This window comes from Tupaia chinensis, unplaced genomic scaffold (assembly GCF_000334495.1).
Source record: "Tupaia chinensis unplaced genomic scaffold, TupChi_1.0 Scaffold000310_1, whole genome shotgun sequence".
NCBI classification, from domain to species: domain Eukaryota; kingdom Metazoa; phylum Chordata; class Mammalia; order Scandentia; family Tupaiidae; genus Tupaia; species Tupaia belangeri.
This window is the reverse complement of record NW_006159801.1, coordinates 32,077-41,626: the sequence shown is the minus strand read 5'-3', so window position 1 is coordinate 41,626 and position 9,550 is coordinate 32,077. Positions and strand designations below refer to the sequence as shown.

General features: G+C 42.6%; 1 pseudogene; it reads left to right on the top strand.

The window, feature by feature from the left end:
- Window positions 1-1,231: 1,231 nt before the first annotated feature.
- Window positions 1,232-2,171, top strand: LOC102489078 (olfactory receptor 6M1-like; annotated as a pseudogene).
- The last annotated feature ends 7,379 nt before the right edge of the window (window positions 2,172-9,550 follow it).

Sequence of the window (9,550 nt, the reverse complement as noted above, 5' to 3'; positions counted from 1 at the left end):
TAAGTATTTCAAGGAGTATACTGTATTCTATATCTGGCAATGTCAAAGGCTATTTTTCTTGTGTCAAATTTTTTATTATTTTGTCTGATGACTCTCATTTATAGTGGAGTATTTGCTAGTGTGTTTAGATATCTTTTGCTAGTATGTTTAGATGTCTTTGACAGTTCATCGCTGCTTCTTAATATATGGGCATACTGGAGACCTAACTAGGAGAAGTTTTTCTTTGGAAAGGATTTTCTTCTCCTCTGCTTGAGGGGTGAGGGGTAAAGGGGTTGTCCATGTATCTCACCAAAGGCCATTTAAGACCCTCTGGAAGGTTTCAATTCAAAGAGCATGTGTCAGGTTTTGCCCTCCCACTTGCTGATATTCCAGTGCTGAGTGACCACAGCTATGTCTCTATCACAATGTAAGCCCCAGAAACCTGCTGCCTCAAGGCTCTGTTTGCTCCCCAGCTCCTGAGATTCACAGTGATGGCCTTCCTAACTCCCTGCCTTGGCTGACTCAGGTCTCCAGTACTCTGGCCTCCAATTTCTGGTCCTCACGCTCTATCTGGCTTCATTGGAAGCTCTGACACCTGACTTCCCTGGACCCAGCCCCAGTGCTCTAATCTAAACTAATAATTATTTCTTTATTGTTTAGGAAGTGGATTCAGACACCACTCTAGACAATTCTCAGAGAGTGTGTCCTGTCAGTTCTTGGTTTAGGTTAAGAGAATCCTTCAGATAGAGATATGTTAGTCAGACTTGAAGCAGGGATGAAAACAGGCTTTCTATATAATTGTTTCCCTTCTCTCAACAAAGTACAACGCTCATATAAAAATAGCGTGGTCATCAAATGCAGATGTGAAGTCATATGCTAAGATCTCCATGTTATTGTGGACTGAAATATGAGTGAAATAATTCAAAGGGCTGTCAGTTAATTATACACTTTAATTAACTTGAATAGTTTTGGATCTAAAAAGGAAATAAGGAAAGGATATGAGATTTAATAGAAACCAAAAAGTTAGAATTTAAAGGAACCACGGAGATTTATTTTCCAGCCCAACAACTGTGTATGTGAGAACTGAGGCAAAGTGAAATTCTTTGATGTGCCCAAGGTCACATAGAGAGTTAGTAGGTCCCCGCGCCTCTAGACTAATCTCTCTATTCAATATTTAGTAAGATCGTAAAAAATTTGAAAGACATTTTAAACTAATTTTTTATGTTTCCTTGCCCCTCAGGTGAAAATGGTCATGAGAAACCAGACCCCAGTGACTGAATTTACGTTGGTCTCCTTTCCTGTTGTCCAAGAGCTTCAGATTTTGCTATTTGCCATTCTCCTGCTGGTTTATATACTCACGATAGCAGGAAACATTGTCATCATTTCCTTAATATAGACATAATCATCTTCAAACCCCAATGTACTTCTTCCTCAATAATCTTTCATTTCTGGACATTTTGTTCACAACTACCCCTGCTCCAAAGTTGCTAGTTTGTCTCTTGGAAGAGAGGCAGACCATATCCTTTGCTAGATGCATCACTCAAACATATTTCTACTTCTTTCTGGGGACGGTGGAGTTTACCCTCTTGGCAGTGATGTCCTTTGATGGCTACATGGCCATCTAAAACCCCCTGTGTTATACCATCTTCGTGAACAGAAGAGTCTGCCTCCTGCTGGTCCTGGGCTGCTGGGTGGGCACCTTTATGTCCATGCTGTGCCCAATGATTATAGTGTCCAGATTACCATACTTTAGTACAGAAATTAGTCATTTCTTTTGTGACACTGTCCCTTTACTTCAGGTGGCCTGTGTTGTCACCCACTTCATTGAGCTGATAAACTTCCTCTTGTCTTCCCTGGTGGTCCTGAGTTCACTGGTGCTCACCACTGTGTCCTACAGCTACGTCATTTCCACAATCCTGCACATCTCCTCTGCCCGAGGACATCAGAAGGCCTTCTCTACCTGTACTTCTCACGTCACCGTGGTCTCCATTGTGTATGGGAGCTCTATCTTCATGTACGTGAGGCCTAACCAGAGCTATTCACTGGATTTTGACAAAGTGACAGCTGTCCTCACTACAGTGGTGACCCCTCTTCTGAATTCCTTCATTTATAGCTTGAGAAATGAAAACGTAAAGGAAGTCCTGAAGGAGTCAATTAGTAAGTCAGTTTTACCATATTCCAAAAGAACCTGATCCTAAGGAATTCCAGAACATCTAATCTGCGCTGCTCTAAGGCTCCTTGTTCTGTGCAAACAGTGGCACAGAAGTGGAACCAAAGTCTCCGAGTATGAGGCAGGATGACTAAGCACCATGCACCCTTAATGATGCAGTATTATAACCTTGCTAAGAGAAGCCCAGAGAAAAGGAAAAGATGTATGTCCCTTTTGCCTTTGAAATGTTTTACATATAGTAATGTAGGATGGCAGAAAACTCCAGACCTTGGGTCACGAAAGCTAGTGTTTAGTATTTATGAAGTAACTAAGTGTCTACAGACTTAGTTGAATTATTGCCCCAGACATCCATTTGCTCATCTGTAAAATGATGGAAGGAATTTCTGTTCTGTTTACTGTACAGGGCACTTGTGCCTCTCATATAGAATTAATCTTCTAAAAACAGCATTATCATCACATGCAGATTAGTGGAATGGAAACTAGGGAGCTCACCATCCCTGAGATACCTTCTTTTGGTCATCTTGACTATGTTAAGAGGAAAGATTAATTTTGTAGCCAATATGGCATTGAAACAAGTTTAAGATATTGATGAATTGAAAGACTAGTGTATAAAAGGCCAGATGGCAGCACAATAGTAAGAGTTCTGTAAGGCTGATCCACATGGGAAAGTTCTAGGTTCGTTTCGAGAGAGAACCCCCCTCTCGATTATACCTGGCATGTATGAGCCCATGATCTGGGGCTGGCTGAGGCTGGGGTGAGTCACAGTACCAAGGCCCTGTCAGGGATGTTGTCTCTGGTTCTCTCACTCAGAAGAAATAAACATTTTTAAAAGGCTTTCAAGTACTATTTCTAGGGAAAATTATATTGTGTATGCAAGTCAGGTATATGACTGCTGTGGTGCCTGCGGCCTCGGGTTATGTCTATCTTTACCGCATTCCATTAATTAGCTTGTTTGTGTTATAATGTTCTTCATTCTGACTTTAGATTCAAGGACCTTTGTACCTACATTTGCTTTCTGTGCAGCTTACCTATTCAGAGGAAAATATTCTAGCCAAAACAAAGACTGTCTAGCTCTCTAGCACTTTATCATCATAAATTAATTGCTATTCCTTTCTCCCTTTTTTTTTCTTAATTTGAGTGCACTAAACAGAGAAAGAAGGAAAGTAGAAAGCAATGCCCATGGGAGATGATCATGCTGTAATCCCTTCCCCTTCATTCTCCCTCTTGGGATTCTGGGCACTCATGTATGCACTCCCAGCATGATTTTTTTTTTTTTTTGAGTGGTTTTTCGCTATAGGGCGCGTGTGCTCACCAGACAGACAGAGAGAGACATAGAGACAGAAAGCAAGAAATTGCCTGCCCAGGGGGCATGGTCACGCCACAATCCCTTCTCCTCCATTCTCCTCTCAGGATCTTGGGCACTCACGCACACACACCTGGCGTGAGTTTGAAGCCACCGGGTCCGGGACGTGAACCGCGGTCGACTACGTGGGATTCCAGCGACATAGCCATTAAGCTAACTGCTGGTTCCCACCAGCATGATTTTTAAGCAACCAGGCCTAGGACTGGAGCTGCACAGGCAGCCATGTGGGATCCAGCTGCTTTAACCACCATGCCACCTGCTGGCCTCAAGAAAACACCTTTTCAAGTTGCTATCATTTTCTCCAACTGTGTGTACAGCTATATTCATTAACTTTTATATGCAGAGGCTTTATTAGTCAGAAAAGGCAACAAAGCAGTTTGCCTGTTGTAGCCAGGAAGGGGCAGGACATGGAGGGCTTTTAGGGTGCAAGGCTAGAAAGAGAAGTGTAGCCATGTCACTATTGCCAAGTATCTCAGATAGTAAGAAGGAATGATCTATGTAGAGTAGGGATGAGGTGTTCAACAGCCTTAAGAATGTAAGCAAGAGTAAATAAAAGTAGTGAACATAACGTTGCCACTATATGGACTATAATAACATACAATAAAATAGCAGGGCTGGCCCCATAGCACAGTGGTTAAATGCTGCACAGAAGGACCCAGATCCCACATGGTCAAGGTTTAAATCTTGGCTCCAGCAGCTTGAAAACCATGTCAGGCACATGTACACATGCCTGGGATCCTGAAAACATGAAGAAATGGAAGGGAAAAAGACACTGACATGCAAGTCCCATTGAGAGTACTTTTGCTCTCTGTCATTCTCTCCTTTCTCTCTCTCTCCTTCTCCCTTCTGCATGCACGCACCTAGGGGAGGGGAGACAATAGAGTTCCTGATATCCAGACCTGCACCGATATTCAAGGATAAGACTCAAGCCTAATGACATTACAAGCTGCCCTGATGCTTACAGCCATGTTTTTGTCTCACAGACCATGAACAATCTCATGAAACATTTATTTCTGACTAGGTCACTGTGCAGCACAAAATGTCAAACATCCCCCTTTCTTGCCAAGTGAATCACACTACCACTTTACCAATGACGGGTTTATCTCACTCTGTCCCCTCTTACTACAGGTAACAGTGAATGGGGAAACACCCGAATCCAGAGCCACCTATCTCTCCCACAGCAGGCCCTTATTTCCTTGTGCCCGCCTCAATAGCTCCACTGCCCATATCCTTACCAGTAACTCTCCTACAGAGACATTGCATAGCCCAAAATCTTAAGAGGAAAATGGAAGAGAAGGGATTTCAGTGTAGCATGCACCCTGGGAAGTGATTTCTCACTTTCCTTCTCTCTCTCTCTCCTTCTGGTAGTTGCACATACCCTATACCAAAAACTAACAATTCAGGGGCCTTGAGATTTGTTTTATCTTTAATCTGGGCCTTATGTCCCTCCATGAATCCGTGTTATTAAACCAAACCCCACAAAATACATAAGCACACTTAAATAGTTGGGTTTATAATTCATCCTTTTGAAGAAAACCCCACACTATCAGTTACTCTCTGATCTCCCCAATAGCTCCCTCTGTTTTCCGCATACTTAGCCACTCTCACTGTTGGTCTAAGACAAAGCAGACTATCAGACACACCCAGAGCATTGGGAAAACAGTTCTTTAACACAAGTTTCCATCCTATAGAATAAGATGCTAATTTCAAATGATTTATGCTTATCCACGTGATATTGAGATCCTGATGAAAGTAAGATTCAAGTAGCAGTATCTGGTTTTAATCAATCACTTGAAACCATCTGGGATGGTTGTGTCTGCTTGAGAATATGCACCTTCCATTCCGCTTATGCAGAAGAGGCCTGGAGCGCAGGTGTCTGTGTGTCTGTGGGGGGAGGGGGAGGGCACCGAGGGGCAGGGGAGTTATTATCAAATGCAGAGTGGGAGGTGCATTCATGTTGATGCGAAGGAATGTCTATAAGGGTAAATGTGGACCTACATATCTGTTTTTATTTGCTACAGGGCATGTGCAGTTGCAGGGGTGTAGGGATGTGAGAAAGCACCCTCCCCCAAAGAATTATGGGCACACCAAAATCCTCCCTCCTCCATTCCTCTCACAATTTGGGATACATACACATGCCTGCCTGGAATGGTTTTCAAGCCACCTGTGAAAGATTAAACCACCTTCAGCACCATGTCACCAGCAGGCCTGTAAGCTACTTTTTTTTTTTTTTTTTTTTTTTTTACACATACTATCTTTTATTGGATGTGAATTCTCACCTGGGATATGAACATACTCAACAAGATCCTTTGGAGGCGTGCCAAGTCAGGGAGATGAAGGTCTGGTTCAGTGTATGACCTCCATGCTGGCCCTCTTCAGTGGTATTTACGTCGCTGCCTGTGTTTGAGTTCCTTATAGCAAAGGCAGTAGCTGAAGAACACATAAGTGGCCAGCACCATAGAAACCCCAGCAACACCCATTTTCTTCACGTTGACATACTTGTTGTAATACCAGTAGTAACCTCTCTGAAATGCTCCAGCAATGCCTTTAGGGGTAAAATCCCGCATCAGTATCCAGCTTGGCAGCTCTCCGAGTTTGACATCCATGAGTTTCTTTTCCTTTACTGGTACAACTGACCATCTTGGAGTCCTGGTGTCCGCTGCACAGACCGCGCAAGAGCTCAAGCCTACTTATTTTTAAGTGATTTTCAAAACGTCTTAATCTATTCATGGCTAACTTGCACTTAAAATTTCTCATAGACCGAAAGAAAATACTAGCATAGTTAACACAGATCAATTTCAGTGTCACAATGGGCAGCATTTTCTTTTCACCACTCTGCTTTCCTGCATTTTCTTTATTCCTGTGCCCAGATATATACATTGCTATTTTTAAAAATTGAAAGAACATTTTTCCCAAGAGCTTAGTTAAATTCATTTCACCACTGATGATTAGGATTCTGAGAAGTGACTCACACATTTGCTGGGCTAAGATAAAATTTTATTCTGTTTAACTTTTTTTTTTTTTTTCCAGAGAGAGAGGTTTTTGCTACAGGTCGCATATGCTCACTGGAGAGACAGAAAGTGAGAAATCACCCCCAGAGGAAATGGCCATGCCATGATATCTTCTCCTCCATTGTTCTCTCGGGATCTTGAACATGAATGCACACATGACTAGTGTCAATGTTAAGCTGCGGGGTCTGGGACTTGAACCACAGTTGACTACTTGGGAGTCCAGCAACATAATAATTATAGCATCTGCTAGCCCCAATTCTTTTTAACTCTAAGGCTCATGTTCTTTAATCTGGTGTCCACATTTGGAATAACAATAAACTAAAACTTCATGCCTTAAAAAAAAAAAGATATTTATTTGACATATTAGTATAGTTAAATGCCTTAAGAAATTATTTTTTCTTTAAATTCAAAATATGAAACTTAATCCTCAGGGAAACATCCTGAGTCAAAGTGAGCTGATCACAACATTTACCGTTTGGGGGTTACCTCCCCTACAGCAAGTTTGTGATAAAATTCCTAAGTAATCCTGGTAACTAAAAATACAGTAATTGATCTGAGACCCTCAGTCCCATATCCAATATAAATAAATCACAGCTGTGAGCAGAATAAAACTGGGTAATATAAAAATCATAAATTAACACATCAACAAAAGATGACTGTCATGAGATTTGGTGGCCACCTCAAGTGAAAATTATGTAAACCTTTGGAAGAATGTATTACTCTTAGGTATTTATGAAGCACCACCTGACACGTTTTGGTGTCATATGAATGGGGTGACTAAAGAGGGAATCGTAGGTCCAGCCTGGTGGTTTGATTAGTAGCAAAGTAAACTGCTGTGCCAGAAGCCACACAGCCTAAATGGTTCCGATCTCTGGATCGGCCTGAAAACATGCCAGGTGCATGCCTACGTGCCCAAGATCCTGACCGAAGCTGGAGGGCTGGGGATGGGGGATTGCAGCATAATGTGATCCTGTCAGGGCTGCTTCTCTCTCTCCTCTCTCTCTCTCCTCTCTCTCTCTCTCTCTCTCTCTGTCTCTCTCTCTCTCTCTCTCTCTCTCTCTCGTGTGCATGCGTATGCTCTCTGCTTTGAATAAAAATAAGCTTTATGAAAAAAAGAATCTGAAAGTGACATCAGTAAGATGACAGAATACAAAGTACCAGCCTCAGTTTCCCCAGCCCTTATTACCCCACGGAAATGCTGATTTAAGACTGGCATATGAACTGGACATATGGGAGCCAGCCAGCCACCATGCCACCAGATCCATGTATTTTACACAACAATTTTCAAGACTCCCTGATCCTGGAATACCAAAGTCCAATTACAAAGCAGTTGCACAACAGGACACATGACCAAAGACAATCACTTTAAAATGGGTAATTAGAGCAGTTTCACTTTACACACATCACCCCCCTCCCAAGCCAGCACTTTGCAGGCCAGAATTCTCCATGTGTTCTGGGGGAAGGGGTGGCTGAACTGGATATCCAGTGCATCACAAGAGACGTACTTGTCCTGCCTCACCCAGAATACTGAGGGTACCAGTGTACTTAAGATGTCTGGGGAGGCCAGCAGGTGTTGTGGTTAGGGTGCTGGATTCCCACATGACCAACTATAGTTCAAGTCCTAGACTTGGTGACTTCCTTCCTTCCTTCCTTCCTTCCTTCCTTCCTTCCTTCCTTCCTTTCTCTCTCTCTCTCTCTCTCTCTCTCTCTCTCTCTCTCTCTCTCTTTCTTTCTTTCTTTCTTTCTTTCTTTTGCTTTCTGTCTCTCTCTGAGGAGCACATGTGCCCTAGCAAACTTAAAAAAATAATAATAAATAAAGATAAATAAAATCTAAAAACATGCCTGGGGGTTGCTAAGAACAAAATAATTAAAAAGAAAAAACATTAAGACAGTAACCAAAAAGTCCCAAATGAAGAGACCAGCAGAGTAATGGCTATGTCGCTGGACTCCCAAGTACTTGACCACGGTTTGAGTCCAAGACCCAGCAGCTTAAACTCACAGTGGGCATGTGCATTTATGCCCAAGATATCAAGAGAAGAATGGAGGAGGAGGGATTGTGGTCTCAACATCCCCCCCTGGGGGGGTGATTTCTTACTTCCTGTCTTGCTAACTCTTCTGTATTTCTGGCAAGCACACGCGCCCTATACCAAAAACCTCTCCAGAAAAAAAAAAAAAATCCCAAATGAAGAAATAAAAAGCCCAAACACAGTGGCATCATAGAAAAATTCTACCAAACATCTGGAGAACAAATACTAATGTGATCCTGTCAGGGCTGCTCTCTCTCTCTCTCTCGTGTGCATGTGTATGCAGTGGACTAATGGTCTTAGTCCACTATTGCATTGCTAAAATGAATGCTGAGTCTGCGTGATTTTATGAAAAAATACAGGCTTATTCAGCTCACAGTCTGGAGGCTCAGGGCCCAGGGTCCAACTTCTGGAAGATGGCTGGATCTTGCACACAGATGACCAGGCCCGGGTGTGCGAGGCATGCTCGCTGCTTCACTTCCTCTCTATGTGCACCCATAACTCCAGCACTGCCTGCACTAACCATCCCATCACTCATCTCTTCCAAAGTCCTCAGCTTTTGATATCATCATTAGATTGGTTTTCACCCTCTTAATCCTGTTTTGATGACTGAACACATGAATTTGGGCAGGACATATTGAAGGTATAACACCAAACTCTTTCAAAAAGTGAAAGAGGTGGGAACATTTTCAAACTTATATGAGGCCAGCACTGCCCTGGTACAAACAAATCTCTTACATTGTTTTTCTTTTCTTTTCACCTTTTATAGCATTTATACACCAGGGGAAAAACAGAAGGATAAAAAGCCAAGAAATTAGATCAACTCCATAACTTCATGGTTTAAGGTAACTGGATCCCAGTTGGCCAAACTCTGGGCTCAAGTCCCAGACCCAACAGTTTGCAACACCTTAGGCTTGGGTGTACATGTATCCAAAGTCACAAAGAGGGAAATAGAGGAGGAAGTGCAGTGTGACGATTCCCCATGGGGGTGTTGTCTGTTCTC